The following is an 18,080-nucleotide window of genomic DNA, read 5'->3' as shown; positions in this document are numbered from 1 at the left end:
ATTTGTCCCAAAATCAGCCACTGGCCTGGCCAGAGAATTTTCTGTGTCCCAGGTCAGTGCTGGGAATTGTCACCCTGAAACACTCAGGGAAGAAGGGATTTTAACAGCGAGCACTGAGGACCTGCTGGGACATCAGGAGGAATGGCCCCTTCATCCCAAAAAAACCACAGGGATGAAGATAAAAGGCTTGGAATCCTGGGAATGGCCCCTTCCACAGGCTGAAGTCCTGTGTCCTACTGCAAGTGGCTAAAACCTGCCCCAAGCTTCACTTTTAGGCCAGGCTGAAGTGTCCAGACAGGGATGATGCTGTAATCTCACTTCTGGGCTCCTCCAATTCCCATCAGAGGGTATCGTTGTTAGAGGGGACACGACACACAGAGTGACACAGTAAAATCTTCAGAAGGCTCAGAAGGCTCTTTATTACGGCCCTGTGCTGTCTTTTGTACAGTTTTTACAAACCTCAAAGGCAACTTCTAATTGGTTAACAGCTTTCTTGTTAATTATTCTATTGGTTAGTAGAAGGTATTTTACTTGTCCATCAAATCTCTCTGTTCTCGGATTGTTTGTGCATTTTCTTTACTGATTCTCATGGCACAAATCCCTTGTTATTACAGGGGCACTTGTTTTTCACCCTCAGAACAGATTGTTGTGTTAAAGGAACTTCTCATTCTCAAAACAGTTTCACATGGGAACTCACAGATTGCTTGTCAGCAGCACTTAGGAGAGACAGGCCAGCTTTTTACCCTGTTCCTGCAACAGGAGTTTGGGGAAGAATGGGATCTCTGCTGCCCTGACTGAGGAACATTCCCACTGCACAGAGATTTGGAGCTGGGCAGGTTCGGTGCCAGCCAAAACCAGGGATGGAGGAGGAGCAGAGGCTCTCCCTGGGCCTGGAAAGCTTTGTGAGCTCCAGGAGGGGAAGGGGCCTCTCATCTCACCTCGGGACCGAGCCAGGATTGGCCCTGGAGGAGCCCAGCCCAGCCCAGCTCTGCCCTCCCAGAGCTGCTCTGGGCTCTCCCACCTCTGCTCTCCCCTGCAGAGCCACCATTCCCACTCATCCTGATCCATCCCAGTGACCCTGAGCCATCCCAATGACCCTGAGCCATCCCAGTGACCCCGAGCCATCCCAGTGACCCTGAGCCATCCCAGTGACCCCGAGCCATCCCACTGACCCCGAGCCATCCCAGTGACCCCGAGCCATCCCCTCACCCCGAGCCATCCCAGTGACCCCGAGCCATCCCCTCACCCCGAGCCATCCCAGTGACCCCGAGCCATCCCAGTGACCCTGAGCCATCCCAGTGACCCCGAGCCATCCCCTCACCCCGAGCCATCCCAGTGACCCCGAGCCATCCCAGTGACCCCGAGCCATCCCATTCCCCCAGAGCCATCCCAGTGACCCTGAGCCATCCTGATGACCCCGAGCCATCCCAGTGACCCTGAGCCATCCCAGTGACCCCGAGCCATCCCATTCCCCCAGAGCCATCCCAGTGACACTGAGCCATCCCATTCCCCCAGAGCCATCCCAGTGACCCCGAGCCATCCCAGTGACCCCGAGCCATCCCAGTGACCCCAAGCCATCCCAGTGACGCTGAGCCATCCCAGTGACCCTGAGCCATCCCAGTGACCCCGAGCCATCCCAGTGACCCACCCCGGAGCAGCCGTACCTCCCCCAGCAGCACACAGAGCCCCGAGGATCTGCCCCTCGGCACAGGGGTGCCCAGGCCGTGGCTCCCAAAGTTCCCAGCTGGACAATCCTCGGCTGCTCGGCCACAATTCCGGCACTGCCGGCCCTGAGCTGACCCCGAGCTCATTCCCTCCAAATCCCAAAAGCTCTTTTCCACTTCCCCCTCTGACAATTTCCCCTGTCTCCCTTTTCCAGCCCATCCCTCCTCCCGCTGTTTTTGCCTTTCCCTTCCCCTCGCTGCCCTTTTCTCCCTGAGGATGGAAATCCCTGTTTTCCCTTTGCTCCAGGATGGTTTTATTGCTGCTCCCGTGCCTGAGCTGTCGGAATTCCGGAGTCAGGGCGCAGTAAATGGGATGTTTCATCTCCCTGGCAGGGCCATCCATCATTCCTGGGGCTCCTTCTGGGCCAACAAAAGCTGCTCCACGGACAAAATGAGGCAAGGAATGAACAACCCAATAGAAAACATGGAATTCATCCCACCCCCAGAGCTGAGGGATGATGCAGAGAGGGAAAATCACTGCTGATTCCTGGAAAAGTTCTGGCCATGAGGGGTGGGCTTTCCACGGCATCACCCCCCAGTTATCCCAATCCACAGATCCCACTGCTTTGGGGAGCAGAATTTTGGGCGTTGTTTTGGGATCTGCAGTTTTGGAGCTGAATTTTGGGGGCTGCATTTTGGGCCTCAGGAGCTGCATGAAGGTGTTGGATATATTCCCTAAACTTCCCATCCCTGAGGTTTGAGGAGGCTCTGGAACACTTCAGAGGTGGAAAAGTTCCCTTAAACTCAAATCCCTGAGGGCTGAGGTGGCTCTGGAGCTCCTCAGAGGCTGAAATATTCCCTTAAACTCTCACCCCTCAGGTATTGAAGGGCTGAGGTGGCTCTGGAACCCTCGAGAGGTGGAAATATTCACTAAAATTCACATCCCTGAGGTGTTCGAAGGATTGAGGTGGCTCTGGAATTCGTCAGAGGTGGAAATATCCCCTTAAATTCACACCTGTGAAATATTGGGGGGGTTGAGGTGGCTCTGGAACCCTCCAGAGGCGTTTCCCCATCCCAAAATACAGCTCAGAAATCCCTGGGAGGATCCAGAGGGATCAGCCAGAGGGGCCGGGATAAACCCGGCTTTGTTGGGCCGAGGGGAGGGCTGAGCCCTGCCCAATCCTGCCGGGATTTACATCACCCAGAAATCAAAAGGGAGAAAAAGCGACCCCTGATCCCCGCTGGACAACACCTGAACCAACCCAGGGACCCGGGAACCATCCCGCAGCGGAACCGGCGCACAGAACAAGATAAATCCCAAGGAAACAACTTTCCCTGGATGGTTTTTGCCTGCTCTGAAGAAGACGTGCGTGAAAGGCAGCGCACAATCAGTCCGGATTAGCGAGACGAGTGATTAAACCCGGCCCAAGAACAAAGGCGGCTGATGAGGAGCGGGATTGGATTTAGGTCACACTCGGGAATGAATCCCGCCCTCAGCCCAATTACGGCGGGTCCTGATTGAGGAAGGGAAGGGGAAAAACATCTTGGGATGGGTTTGGGAGGATTTCCAGGCCGAGCTTTAACCATTCCCTGCCCAAAACTCCGCAGAGGCTTTTCCCGGGGTTGGGCTGAGGGATGTTGGATGTGCAGAGGGATCAGGAGGTTTTTCCCACTAAAACCTGGAGCAGGTGAGGCCGTGCTCGTGTCCTGCTGGAATATTCCGGACCCTCTATTGAGGGCTGTTCAGAGGGGGAAATATTCCCTTGAATTCTCACCCCTGAGGAATTGGGGGTGTTTTGGCGGCTCTGGACCCCTCCACAGGTGGAAATATTCCCTAAAATTCCCATCCTTGAGGGGTTGGAAGGGTCTGAAGTTTTAATTCCATCCCATCCCGGCTCCCCTTTGGAAAGCTGATCCTAAATGCCAAGGCGGGGCTTTCCCTCTGGATTAAGGCAGCCTGGTGGGGGCTGGGAAGAGCAAGGATCCCCCTTTTCTCCAGAAAACAGATGGATTTTCCCAAGTTTGGATTTTCCAGAAGGCCCCAAAGTGCTTCCCTCTCCAAAGGGCATCAGGCAGGAAGGATGGGAGCCAGGAAATCCTGGAGCTGCTCTGAGCACCAGAGTCCGAGAGATGCCCTGGCCCTGGATTTCCTTTTGTCCTTCCCATCAATCCATCTCTGATGCCCTTTCCTGTCCCTTTCCTCTCCACACGCTCCAATCCCTCAAATTCCGGTGCCAAATGACCAGGGAACATCCTGTGCCATCCCTGGCCCAGCTGCCTGGGAAAAGGATCCATTCCTGGCACATTCTGGGCTGGGTGACATTTGGGAACGCTTGGGAGTGGAAAACCTCCAGTTCTTCCCATAAATCTCCCGGGATTAACCCAAAGCTGATGGGGATGGAAAAGGAAGGAAGGAAGGAAGGAAGGAAGGAAGGAAGGAAGGAAGGAAGGAAGGAAGGAAGGAAGGAAGGAAGGAAGGAAGGAAGGAAGGAAGGAAGGAAGGAAGGAAGGAAGGAAGGAAGGAAGGAAGGAAGGAAGGAAGGAAGGAAGGAAGGAAGGAAGGAAGGAAGGAAGGAAGGAAGGAAGGAAGGAAGGAAGGAAGGAAGGAAGGAAGGAAGGAAGGAAGGAAGGAAGGAAGGAAGGAAGTTAGTTTTAAGGTCCCTTCCAAGCCATTCCCTGATTCTGGGATAACATTCCCAGATCTCCTCCCTGAGCTTGCTCTGAGGTCAGAGAGGTTTTTTGTCATTCTCTCCCTGGATGTGAATTGGCAGCTCCCAAAATTCCCATCAATGACTCTTTGAAATGTCCTGAAAGTAACCGAGAAAATGTCAGAGAAAACTCTGAAAATCCAACTCCTCATCCTTGTTCTGAGGAAATCCTGGGGATGAACTGTGGAAATATCAGGGTGAGAATGGAAAATCCCACAGAGGGAAAACTGCAGGGATGGTTTGGGGCTGTCCTCTGGTAAAAATAGAGCAGGAAATCAACATCTTAAATAAAAGATGAGAGCGGGCAGGGATCAGCCAGGTGAGCCAGGGGAGGGGCTTATCCCAGGAGTCGTTCCAGCACAATTCCTTTCGCACCGAGGGACATGCGAAATCCCGGATTGTGCACGCTGTGCCAGCCCTAGGACACACTGAGGGCCGTGCTCTCCATGGAAATCACCCCGCCAGGATGGATTCACACTGAAGGTGACACAGAAAAGCAGCAGGAGGTGTTTGAGCTCGGGGACAGTGACAAACCGCCGCTGACAGCCCGGCTCGCGCTGCCTTCACGCTCCCTGAGCACACATCCCACGGGATTTCCCTCTGGATGTGGCCTGCTGCCGCCTCTGGGCCAGGGCTGCATCCAGGAGGCTCCCAGTGCCGGAGGAGGCTGCTCTGAGGGAAGGTCATCCTCATCTTCCTCACGCCTGGAACACTCTGGAGCTGCACCAACCACTTCTTCTCAATCCTGAATCCCAGCCCAGTGAATTCCGGGGGTGAATTCCAGCTCTCAGAGCCAAAAGGTTTGGGAGGGGTGTGTGGCTGGCTTGGAAGAGCTTCATGGAAATCTTTCCTTCACAGGGATCTTCCCTCCACACAGAAATCTTCCTTCCACAGAAATCTTCACACCCTTCGTAGGAATCTTCCCTTCATGGAAATCTCCCATCATGGAAATCTTCCCTTCACTGAGTCCCTCCCACCAAGGAGCCCGAGTGGATAATTCAGTGCTGAGAATCCCTGGGCAGCCCTTTCAGTGCTCACGGCTTCACTGTGGGATGAACTGGCCACATTCCCGTGTTCCCTTCCCACTTCCCCAGAAATCCCACTGGGAGAAAACCTGGAGGGTGGTGGGCAGAACTAGGGAATAACTGGAATAAAAGGGCTGTAAAAGGGCTGCAGGAGTCAGGCACTGGAGCTGGGATGTGTGGGGAGGGATGAGCACAGGGAAAAACCCCCAGGGGCTGCTACAGCAGCAGTGGTGGGGAAAATGTAGAGACACACATGGGAATTTGTTCAGGGAGAAATCCTTCCCTGGGAGAGCTGGAGCCCTCTGGAGCCAGGCTGGGAGAGCTGAGAATTTTCCCCTGGAGAGGAGAAGCTCCAGGGAGAGCTCCGAGCCCCTGGCAGGGCCTAAAGGGGCTCCAGGAGAGCTGCAGAGGGACTGGGGACAAGGGCTGCAGGGACAGGAGCCAGGGAATGGCTTCCCAGTGCCAGAGGGCAGGGCTGGATGGGAGCTTGGGAACTGGGAATTGTTCCCTGGCAGGGTGGGCAGGGGCTGGGCTGGAATTGCCAGAGCAGCTGTGGCTGCCCCTGGATCCCTGGCAGTGCCCAAGGCCAGGCTGGACACTGGGACACTGGGAGGTGTCCCTGCCATGGCACTGGGGTGGCACTGGGTGGGCTTTAAGCTCTGTTCCAACCCAAACCATTCCAAGACTCAATGTAATAAACCCTGGTGGGTACAACACGTGCATTTAATGATTTCCAAGAATAAGGAGCTCCTGGCTCCACACAGTTCCTGATCCAGTGACCTGTTTATGAGCCGGGGATGTCACTGGGAGCTGTGGGTGAGCCCGGCCCTGGATGGGCTGTAGGGCCACTCCCACCTGGGAATTCCTGCCTGGATCAGCAGCACTCCCTGGCATGGAGCAGGGCCCTGGCATGTGCCAGAGCTGGGGACACGGGGGTGGCACAGGGTGTGTCCCACCAGGGCTGGGAGTGTTCCAGGTCATGGAATCAGGGATGGTTTGGGTGGGAAGGGACCTTAAATCCCACCCAGTGCCACCCCAGTGCCATGGCAGGGACACCTCCCAGTGTCCCAGTGTCCAGCCTGGCCTTGGGCACTGCCAGGGATCCAGGGGCAGCCACAGCTGCTCTGGCAATTCCAGCCCAGCCCCTGCCCACCCTGCCAGGGAACAATTCCTTCCCCTTCTCCCATCTAAACCTCCTCTCTCTTAGTTTGGATCCATTCCCCTCTCCTGTCACTCCATGCTCTCCTGCAGACCCTGGAGAGCAGCCGAAATTCCAGAGGTCACAGCCAAACACAGCCCTGACCCTGCCCCTGACCCCACAGTTCAGCCAGGGCTGCCACCAGCAGTCAGAGCATTTTGTTGGGAACTCCAAACTTCCATTGGGAACTCCAAATAATCCCTCCCCAGCCCACATTCCTGCTTTGGCAACCCAGGGACTGTGGCCCTGACATTTCTGGGTCTGAGGGATTTCAGCCTGCTGGCAGCTGTGAACTTTTTCCCAAGGAAAAATTTCTCAAAAAAGTTTCTTTTCAAAACCATCTTGGCAAACAACTCTCCTTTCTCCAAACAACCTTTCTCCAGGTGGTGTTTTGCTGTTTCTCTGGTTTAACCCATGGGATCAGAGAGGTGTCATTCCCATTCCCCAGCCATGGTCAGTCTGTGTGGGAACACCTTATAAAAGGTAGTAAGAATGAGACAATAAAGCCTTTTTTCTGTGCTCTTTGCCTTCTGACATATTTGGATGTCATGTCCTACAGCAGCACGGGGTGGCTGCTCTTCCCTGGATCCTGGAAGGGAGCAGCATGAGCTCAGCCAGCTCCACCCTCCTTGAGACCAGCAGGATGAACGCCCCAGGTGTCACTTTTGGGGGACATTTGCTCCTGGGAAATGTTCCTAAAAGCAGAATTCCCCTCTCCAGGGGGTTCACAGCCAACCCCACACCCCTGAGCCCCTTTCCAGGCAAACCCAGGGAGCTTCAGGAAAAGGGAAAACAAACCCAGCTTCCCAGGGCTGTGTTGGGAAGCTGGAAATTCCCATAAATCAGCATCCCTGGATGAGTTCCTGATTTTTCCAGGAGGGATTTCAGCCTGTCCAAGCCCACAGAAACACAGCCCAGGTTGTCTCATAAATCCTGGAATCAGAGGAATAACCTCCTTTTCCAGACAGATCCCATCAAAAACTATGGGGAAAAGAGAGGGGAAAAGACAAAGACCCCCTCAGGAAAAGGTGATTTTTCCACCAGACTCGGCGGGAGGGCCCTGATAGGGATGGGGCAGCAATGGAAATGTCACCTTTGGACAGGATCCTTTATCTGCTGTCCAGTGAAATCCGTGGCCCATTAATCAGGGGAGGCAGAGGCAGATCCTGTGTCTCCAGGGAAGTTTTATGGGAAGCAGGAATTGTCCTGGGAGAGGCAGGGAAGATTATTCCAGGCTGTGGGGATGCTGAAGTATTTGGCAGGAGGGCTCAAAAAAGAGGTTCCCACCACCAGTAAAATATCCAGATTGTGCAAAGAGGATCTGGGCCAGCTTTTAAATATTGTTATTTATTTATTTTATTTTATTTATTTTATTTTATTTTATTTTATTTATTTTATTTTATTCTATTTTGTTTTATTTTATTTTATTTATTTATTTCTGTATTTATTCCCAAGCAGAGAGAAATTAATGTTGTTATGGATGGTTCTGGCCAAACAGGACACAGAATTCCTGATGGGCTGAAAGCAGGAGGGAAGAAAGGTTGGGATGGAGGGAGAATATCCCATCAGATGGAGTTTGGGAGAAGGTTTGGAATATTTGGGTGAGTTCCTGAGAAAGAAGAATTATTTTCCTTGTTCCTTCCAGCAGCACCCACTGGGAGAGCTCTGGAGGGAAAACAGGAGCAGCTCCCAGGGCTCACCTCTGGAAAATGCTTTGGATTCAGGAGGTTCTTCCACAGGGACAAATATCCCAATGTTATAACAGCTGAGGAAAGCTGAGGAGATGCAGCAGCAGGAAACAAAAACAAAACAAAACAAAACAAAACCCCAAACCAAACCAAACCAAACCCCAACCAACAACAACACACAAATAACCCCCACAAAACAACAAAAAAAATCCCCAAAAAACCCAAAACCAAAAACCAACCAAAAAAAACCCCCAAAACAAACAAATAAACAACCCCCCAAAACAAACAAACAAAAAACCAAAAACAAAAAAAAAAAAAAAACAACCAAACAAAAAAATCTGACCAGAAGGAAAAGCACAGAGAAAAATGCTTTGAACTCATCTTTATGGACAAATCCTTCCACAGGGAAAAACTATCCCGAGGTAACACAAGCCAAGGAATGCTGAGGAGCTGTGGCACTGGGAAACAAATAAAATTTAAAAATCCAGGGGCAAAAAAAAAAAAAAATCTGCCCCAGCAGGAAAAACACAAAGAAAATGCTCTGCTGCCTGCAAATCCAAGCTGCCCCTGGGAGAGAAGCAGCTGAATTTGTCTTTATTTTGGAGATAAAGATGAGGCTGAAATTCCTGTTGAACATTATCCAAAAAGGCAGATAATGCCCAGATTACGTCTCCAAAGTTTTATCGCCTTAAGCTGCAGGAGAAAGGGAAGGGGGAGCTCCTGGGGAGGGAGATTTGGGTGCCAGGGATGGAGGTTTCGGTTCCAAAGAGGGAGATTTGGGTTCCAGGGATGGAGATTTGGGTTCTGAGGAGGCAGATTTGGGTTCTGAGGATGGGGATTTGGGTTCTGGGGATGGAGATTTCGGTACAAGGAGGCAGATTTGGGTACAGGAGGCAGATTTGGGTTCCAGGAGGCAGATTTGGGTTCCAGGCCTGCCCAGAGCCGCATGGAGCCAGCTCGCAATCTCTGGATGTTTAATGTGCAGATTGGGCAGGACATTCTCAGTGAGGAGTTTAAGGAATCCGGCATCTGGAAAGAAAAAAAGTCTGGAGTAATTGAAACTGGCTGCAAGCAAAGGCAGCAGAAGGTCAGGGGCTGAACGTGGGCAAAAAGTGATGAGGGAGGGCTGGAAATGGCCGGGTTTGTGCAGCACCAGGGGATTTCCTGCTGATATTCCCTGGTTTTATTCCCTGTGGGTATTCCCTGCATTTCAACCTGCTGCGTTCCCTCCTAAACCCAGCTGGATGTGTGGAGGATTCACAGCCCACACCAATCCAACATTCCAAGGTTTTCCCCTCCTCCCAAGATCCTGAGATCCTCCAGGCTGTGGAAAGGAAGGATCCATCCCAGACAGGCAGCGAGGTGATGGATGATCCACAGGGATGGGTTCTGATGGATCCTCCTGGAAGAGAATCAAAATCTTGGCTCTGTCCCCTGTTTGTCCAGCCCAGCAGAGCAGTTGAGGGGTCTCTTAACTCCCACTGGTTTGGGGCATTCCACACCAGCCCCTTTTGAACAACTCTTTAAATGCCAATTAATGGCCTTGGCTTTGGTGTTCCTCAGAGCCTGGCAGAACAGGAACCATGGGGAAAAGCATTTCTGAGGACTTTTCCCTGCTTTTCGTGGGGCTGGAGTGTGAGATGGCCTCAGCACACGGCTCCCTGGTGACCTGCTGGTGACGGGGACACTCCGTGGCAGAGGAGGGGACAGATCCAGCTGGGAATGAGATGAAACCATGATGAATCCTGCAGCCAGGAGTGAGCCCAGCTCCAGGCCCAGCTGTGCATCCAAGCCCACATCTGGAAGAGCTGTTACACCTTCTCTGAGGAAGAGGTCCAGCAGCTCTGGCCCAAATGTGGCCGTGGGACACCAGAGCCACAGAAGGGCAGATTTAATCCAGACTTCACATCAAAGCCAACCCCAGCTCAGCCCGGTGCAGAAGTCACATCAGTGACTGGGATCATCTTTTGATCTCAGAGCAGCACCAGGTTCCTGATGCAGGAACGTCCAGAGATCCCAAACCCTCAGCTCAGCATCCTCAGCTCAACCCTGGAACTGTTTCACCTCCCAGACCTCCCAATTAATTCCCACCAGCCCTGGCATCCTCCAGGTTTGGTTTTACAAACTGAACCCCCGAGGGTCAGGGGTGGCTGACCCCTTGGAATTCTCATCCCAGCAAAGCTGAGCTGCTTTTCCTGAGCTCTTCCCTCAGCCTTCAGCCCAGGATGCCTCAATCTTGGAAAAACGAGAGCTGATGGAAACAGAGGCTTCACCAGGCGGGTTTGGGTGTGACAAAGCGGCCAGCACCTCCACCCACCCCATAAAATCTCCATTTCCGTGGATTTCTTTGTGATCAGCCGCTGGCACCCAGGAGCCACATCTGAGCATTAAAATCCCGATTTGTTCCAAAGGCAGCAGCCGCGGGAATGCTGCAGCCCATTCCCCAGCACCCCGGGGCGCTCTGACAGCGAGCCAAGCGCTGCTCTCAGTTACAGAGCCGAATTCCCGGCAGAGCCCTCGGGGAGCAGAGGCCGGGAGCCGCTGGAATCACAGCCCAGGGATTCTCCTGAGGAAGGATGACCGGGAGCTCTCGGTGGGAGCGGGGATGGGGCTGGCAGGAGCTTTTCATCCCCTCGGCGCTGCTGGAGCCATCAGGTGGCATCACTCAGGCTCTGGCTGGCAGAGATTTGGCCAACCGAGCTCGTTCCTTTTCCTATGAGGGAAAACGCCTTTTCAGGGCAGCAGAAATCCAGGAATGGGAATGGGAGCTCGCGGTGCTGTCCCCGCCACCAGTCCCACTGTCCGCGCTGGATGAATCCCGTTCTGTCTGCACCGCCCAGCGCTGGGCTGCAGCTGGGGCATCAAAGGCACGACAGCGCCGCTGCGCTTGAAAGGCAAAATCCCTGGAAAAACACCAGCCCCCCTTCCGGGAACAGCCCACCCCATCAGCGGCAGCGCTGCGACTTCAAACGGAGCCACCGCCGCCTTTTCCCGTGGACTCCCGTTCCATGGGCGGCCCTTCCCGAGCTCCTTGGTGCCGGGGATCCCATGGGATGGGCCCGGAGCCCACGGCCGGGCGCTCTGATCGGTGTAGGAGCAGCTCTGGGACCCTTCGACCCCCGGGGCTCAGCCCACAGCCGCCTGCTCCCGGATTCCACGGGCTGGGAATGTCGGGGATTGGGGAATGTCGGGGTGTTCGGGGAATGTCGGGGTGTTCAGGGAATGTCGGGGAATGGGGAATGTCGGGGTGTTCGGGGAATGTCGAGGTGTTGGGAATATCGGGGTGTGGGAATGTCGGGGTGTTCGGGGAATGTCGGGGTGTTCAGGGAATGTCAGGGATTGGGGAATGTCGGGGTGTTCAGGGAATGTCGGGGTGTTGGGAATGTCGGGGAATGGGGAATGTCGGGGTGTTCAGGGAATGTCGGGGTGTTGGGAATGTCAGGGATTGGGGAATGTCGGGGTGTTTGGGGTTCCCCATCCACCCTGGAGGTTTTACCCTGTGGCATTTCCCTGCTGCCGCTTTCCCGGCCCTCTCCGGAACCCTCGGAACCTTGGGAAAACCCCGTTTCCTGCACTCCTGGATCCATCGTTGTTCCAGAGGGAGCCTGCTCCTGCCCAGTGCCCGAAGCTTCCTGCACGGACTCCTCATGGAATGGCTTGGGAAGGACCTGAAAGCCCATTCCATTCCCGAGGGCTGGGACACCTCCACTATCCAAGCTGGCCTTGGACGATTCCAGAGGTGTCCAGAGCTCCTCTGGCAGCCCATGCCGAGCCCTCAGCACCTGCCGCAGCCCTGACCCTTTCATGGCACCCACAGACCATGGAACTCGCTGGCCCCATGGATAAGGAATGTGCTGGGGTGGTTTGGGGGTTGATTCCCAGCTCTCCCTTGTTTTCCAGAGAAGTCAGGAGCAGGCATGGCTGGATCTCCTCACAAGCTGCTGGCAGAGTCCATGCCGTGAGTTACACCCACACGGGGGTTTGGGGAAGGGAAATTCCACCTGGGATGTGGCTCACCCGCCACTCCAAGATGTGTGGCAGCAGGAAGTGACTGAGGAATGGCAGATGGCTCCTCTGGGATCACAGGAACAGGCTCCAAAGCAAATCCCTCTCCAAAGCCTGACATGAAAAGCGGCGTTTTGGGGGCCTGGTGTTCAAAGCTGTTTTCCCCAGGATCCTGGCCAGGAATGAGAGGAATTCCTCGTGGGTGGCAGGGATGTGGTGGGGCCAGGAGCCAAGTGTCTGGGATGAGGCATCTCCCTCTGAGCATCCTTATTCCAAAGGGTTCCAGAGCCACTTGGTACTGGAGGATAAATCCAGGTTTTCCCCAGCAGAGCCAGGAGCCGTCCCTGCCAACCCAGGGGGATAAACCCAGGATTTACCCCCAGCCAGGAGTGTTCCCTGCCATCCCAGTGGGATAAATCCAGGTTTTGCCCTACAGCCAGGAGTGTTCCCTGCCATCCCAGTGGGATAAATCCAGGTTTTGCCCTACAGCAGGAGTGTTCCCTGCCATCCCAGTGGGATAAATGCAGGTTTCCCCCAGCAGAGCCAGGAGCCATCCCAGTGGCATTCCCAGAACCTCCCTGCTGTGGCTCAGGGAAGCAGAGTGGAGCGTCCTGCAGGTCACTCTTGGAGACAAATCAGGACCAGGCAGGGATCACTTGGTCTCTCTTGTTTTCCAAACATCTCCTGTTTGGGAAACATGGGGACAGATCCCGATTCCAGAGCAGTGCCCTGAGCATCCTCTGCCAAGGGCAGGAAACCTCAGCCACGTGTCTGCAAAAGGCTCAAAAGCTTTTTATTGTGTTGCTGTTGCTGGTGGGAATTTTATTAAAAAAAAAATCAAGGAAGAGCCTCCTTTTATTTTCCAGAACTGACCCAGATGTTGTGGTTTGGGATTTCTTTTTTTCTTTTTTTTCTGTGGAAGTGCCTGGTTTGTGTCATGTTTGTTGTAACCTGCTTGGCTCACCCAGACTGAGGCTCCAAAAATGTTCAAAGGGAAGGGAAGGGAAGGGAAGGGAAGGGAAGGGAAGGGAAGGGAAGGGAAGGGAAGGGAAGGGAAGGGAAGGGAAAGGAAGGGAAGGGAAGGAAAGGAAAGGAAAGGAGGGAAGGGAAGGGAAGGGAAGGGAAGGGAAGGGAAGGGAAGGGAAGGGAAGGGAAGGGAAGGGAAGGGAAGGGAAGGGAAGGGAAGGAAGGGAAGGGAAGGGAAGGGAAGGGAAGGGAAGGAAGGGAAGGGAAGGAAGGGAAGGGAAGGGAAGGGGAAGGGATCTTCCACTTTCCCAGGTTGCTCCTGTCTCTTCACCTGGAGAGGAGAAGCTCCGGGAGAGCTCCGAGCCCCTGGCAGGGCCTAAAGGGGCTCCAGGAGAGCTGCAGAGGGACTGGGGACAAGGGCTGCAGGGACAGGAGCCAGGGAATGGCTTCCCACTGCCAGAGGGCAGGGCTGGATGGGAGATGGGAACTGGGAATTGTTCCCTGGCAGGGTGGGCAGGGGCTGGGCTGGAATTGCCAGAGCAGCTGTGGCTGCCCCTGGATCCCTGGCAGTGCCCAAGGCCAGGCTGGACACTGGGACACTGGGAGGTGTCCCTGCCAGTGGCATGGGGTGAGATTTAAGATCATGATGAGAAGCGGCAGCAGTGTGGAGAAGAATTAAGGATCTGAGTAAGATTTTTTCCAGAGCAGAAAGAAAAGGTGAGATGGGAAGGTTGTGTTCCAAAATCCTTTTGGATAGAGCAGGAGAACACGGAACACTCCTTGGACATTTCCCACAGCAAACAGGATCAGGGCTTTGGTGTTCCCAATCCAAACCACCCTCCAGGTCCTCCCATGGAGAAGTTCTCCAAGACTTCCAAGAGGACATTCACCTTTCTCCCAGGGAACAGGGACAGGAGGAGAGGGAACGGCCTCGGGCTGGGCCAGGGGAGGCTCAGGGTGGATTTTGGGAACATTTCCTCATGGAAAGGGCTGTCTGCCCAGGGCATGGTGGAGTCCCCATCCCTGGAGGGGTTTAACAGCCCTGTGGAGGTGGCACTTGGGGACACAGGCAGTGCTGGCCCTGGCAGTGCTGGGTTGAAGTTTGAACTCCCTGTTTTTTTTTTTCAAGCTGAGGCATTCTGTGATCCCAAGACACACAGGAAAGAAATCCCTGAAAACCAGCTCGTTTTTCGAGCTTTTTCATAGATTTTGGCTGCTCTTGCCTCGGTTTGGATTCCAAGGGCTGGGCCAGAACCACGGGAGTTCCCTGGGGGACACTGATGTGGATTCAGCCTGGACCCTGAGCCCCACTGGGCACCAGAGCTGGGCTTCCTGGGTGGGAATTCACTCCGAGCCGTCCCTGCCAAGAGGAAATCTCCGGCTCCAGCTCAGGGAGCAGCAGAAGGAATCGTTCCCATCCCCAGCTGCATCCTCAGCCCGCGCCAGGAGGGAAAATATTGGATTAGGGGGATTGGAGAGAAATCCCTGTCTGGGCCTCAGTTTCCCAAAGTAACAACTCATCCCAAAAGTCTAAACCCCACAAAAACTCCCGCTTCCAGCAGGATTTTAGGATTTTGCCAAAAAAATTCCCTCTCTGCTCCAAATTCCTTCTCTCTCCCTCTTCCAGCTGCTCCCTGGGCCGCTGCAGGTCCCTCCCAGCCTCTCCTGTGACCCAGGTGCGGCGATTTGTCACAGCCCGGCTGATGAGCGCCTGTCATTATCCAATTACCCTGAAATCGCTTTGAGCCGCGGCCAAACGAAGGGAAAATGCAAATCAAGGTGTTAATTCCCGGAGTCTAAAAATAGCCAGCAGAGGCGGGGATGTTTGCAGGGACACAGGTGAGGGAATAAACGGGGGGAAAAAGCACATTTCAAACAGGTTCAGCCATTCAAACCCGAGCTGATTCCCTCTGGAATTCCTCCAGATGCTCCAGACAGGGCAGTGGAGGGAATCCTGATTTCTCCTCCTGCTGCCTCTCAAATTCCCTGTCCTGGGCGGGGATTCTGCCCATTCCCAGGAGATTCCACCCCTGAGGGTTTCACAGGGATCAAATCCCCGATTTATCGACCTTGAGCTGCAAAGCTGCGGCGCTGCTGGCCCCAGATCCCTCCTGCCCGGGGTGAGGAATATCCCACGGATGGTTTAATGCCGGGATTGGCGGCTGGAGAGAACGCTTCCACACGGAGACCTCATCTCACATTCCCAGAACGAGCTCCTGCCCCGTTTGAAGGTTGTGGGAGGGGCCGGGATCCAGCTGGATCCAGGAGTTGGTCCTGGGGTCCCGCAGGTGCCTCAGGCAATTCCAAACTTCCCCAGAGGAGTTAAAGGGAATGCGGAGGATTTCTGGGGTGGGATGTCAGGATCACCCAGCAGCTCCTCCTGCCAGGAGAGTTTGGATCAGACCTGGAGAGATCCCCAGGCTGTGGGAGAAGGGGGAGATGTGTCCTTCACCAAAAATTCGAGGAATCACAGAATCCTGGGATGGTTTGGGTTGGAAGGGACCTTAAAGCCCCTGCCCCTGCCCACCCTGCCAGGGAACAATTCCCAGTTCCCAATCTCCCATCCAGCCCTGCCCTCTGGCAGTGGGAAGCCATTCCCTGGCTCCTGTCCCTGCAGCCCTTGTCCCCAGTCCCTCTGCAGCTCTCCTGGAGCCCCTTTAGGCCCTGCCAGGGGCTCGGAGCTCTCCCTGGAGCTTCTCCTCTCCATGGAGCACCCCCAGCTCTCCCAGCCTGGCTCCAGAATCATGGAATGCTTTGGGTTGGGAGGCATCCGAAATTCCACTCATTCCACCCCCAGGGACACCTCCCAGTGTCCCAGTGTCCAGCCTGGCCTTGGGCACTGCCAGGGATCCAGGGGCAGCCACAGCTGCTCTGGCAATTCCAGCCCAGCCCCTGCCCACCCTGCCAGGGAACAATTCCCATTCCCAGTATCCAGCCCTGCCCTTGGTTTAAAGTCTCCCTGTGACTCAGTGGGCCAAATCCAGGGAGAAGTCCCACGGCGACACCCGGAATTCCCGTCCCTGCCGGGAGCAGTGCTCACGTTTTCCTCTGGAATTCATTTCCAGGGAGGAAATTGGGCGGGAGCTTTATCAGGAGCAGCTGTTCCCATTCCCCATTCCCAGCCAGTCCATAGTGATGGGAGAGGGTTACAAAGATGAGGGAGGCAGGATCTGCTCAGAAGGTTTGGATTTGATCTAAGTGGGAATTCTGGGATGGGTTTTGTCTTTATTATAACTGTAATTATCATTGTTTTGTTCCAGGCAGCAGCTCAGGCTCCCCATTATTTTTAATTGGCTTCGTTCCTCGTTAGATCGAACACAGATTTGTCAGCAGGCACAATTCCTCCCGGAATGCAAATCCAGGCACCAAATGTCCAGGCTCCAGCAGACCTGGATAAACACGGAGCCTTTCTATAGTGGGAAATATTCCCTTGGGGAATTCTCTGTCCCCTGGGATGTGGGACACGGGGCGAGCTGTCCTGTCCCTGGCACAGGGATGGATTCAGCCTCGGGAAAAACAATTAAAGGGCAGGAAATAGGTGGGAATAGGAGGGACACAATTCCCAAAGGTGCATTCCCGCTGCCAATTGTCCTGGAGCAGGTAAATAACAGGGAATGTTGGCTCAGTTGCTGTCAATAACCATTGGGGCTCAGGAAATGCTGGAGTTCCTGGAGCATGAATTCTGCTCCTTGCCTTCAATCCTAAACAATGGCCCGAAAACCCTCGGAGTGTCCCCTGTGTCCAGATATCCATCGCTCCCACCAGGCCTCCGGAGCAGGACGAGGAGCTGTATCCGGCCATTCCCACTGGGATTTCAGCCTGCTTTGTCCTAAAGGGCTTCCTGTCCTTGGAAAGCAAGGAAAAGGAGCCAGGAGCTAAAAAAGGTGGCAAGAAACACGTGGAGGACTCTGGGATGAGGAGGATTTGTGGAGCCTCAGGGAGGGAGGGTGGGAGAAATGGGAAGAGGTGGGAACGAGGATGGGGAGGGGTTGTTTATGTCCAGGAATGCAGAGGATTCTGAAATAGGACTGGGATTTTCTAGGGAGGCAGGAGGACACTCGCTGTGTCCAGGAGCAGAGCAGCACTTTCTGGGATGAGCCTCGGGAGCAGCAGGTCAGCACACGGGAGAAATCCTCTGTATTTGGGGTACCCACAAGAGCTCCAGGAGGATTTGGGACCCACTGAGGACCCTCCAGAGCTCAGGGCTGGCACCTGAGGACCCTTCCCAGCTCTGTGTCCCCGAGGTGGTCACCTGGCCCCTCAGGTGTGGCTGTTCCCTAAAATCCCTAAAATCAACCAGCAAAGGGGACATTCCGAGGGTTTTCGGTGCCTTTGGGCCCTTCATTTTACAGGTGAAATCCCAGTCCCCGTGTTGGTTTTGGGGTGCTTTGCTCACATCACAGAGATTTATAGGCGCTGATTCACAGGGTGCAAAAGAAATCCAAATAAAAACCACATTTGAGGTTGTGCTGGTAAATCCTGGGGTCTGCGACGGTGCTGCGGGAATGGAAAATTCCAGTAAAAGCCGTTGGAGGGGAAAAATAAATAAAAAATGGGGACTGGGATATAATCAGAGGCTGTTTCCAGCTTTCAGCCCGAATTCCAACACCTCGGGCAGGCAGTTGCTCATTTCTGCTCTGCCAGAGCCGGGAGCACGGCACAGTGGGGTCATTATTGGGGCTGGAGGCTGGGATTAGAGCCCTTCCCACCTGGAATGCTGAGCTGCTGCTGCACGGAGCAGGGCTGGGCTATGGGAATTGCCCCACGCCAGGAAATGGGGGGAACAGGGAGGGATTTGGGGCTCTGGTGCTGTGGCCATGCAGGGA

The sequence above is a fragment of the Sylvia atricapilla genome, chromosome 24, assembly GCF_009819655.1.
Source record: "Sylvia atricapilla isolate bSylAtr1 chromosome 24, bSylAtr1.pri, whole genome shotgun sequence".
Classification (NCBI taxonomy): Eukaryota; Metazoa; Chordata; class Aves; order Passeriformes; family Sylviidae; genus Sylvia; species Sylvia atricapilla.
Note: the sequence above shows the minus strand (reverse complement) of the source record.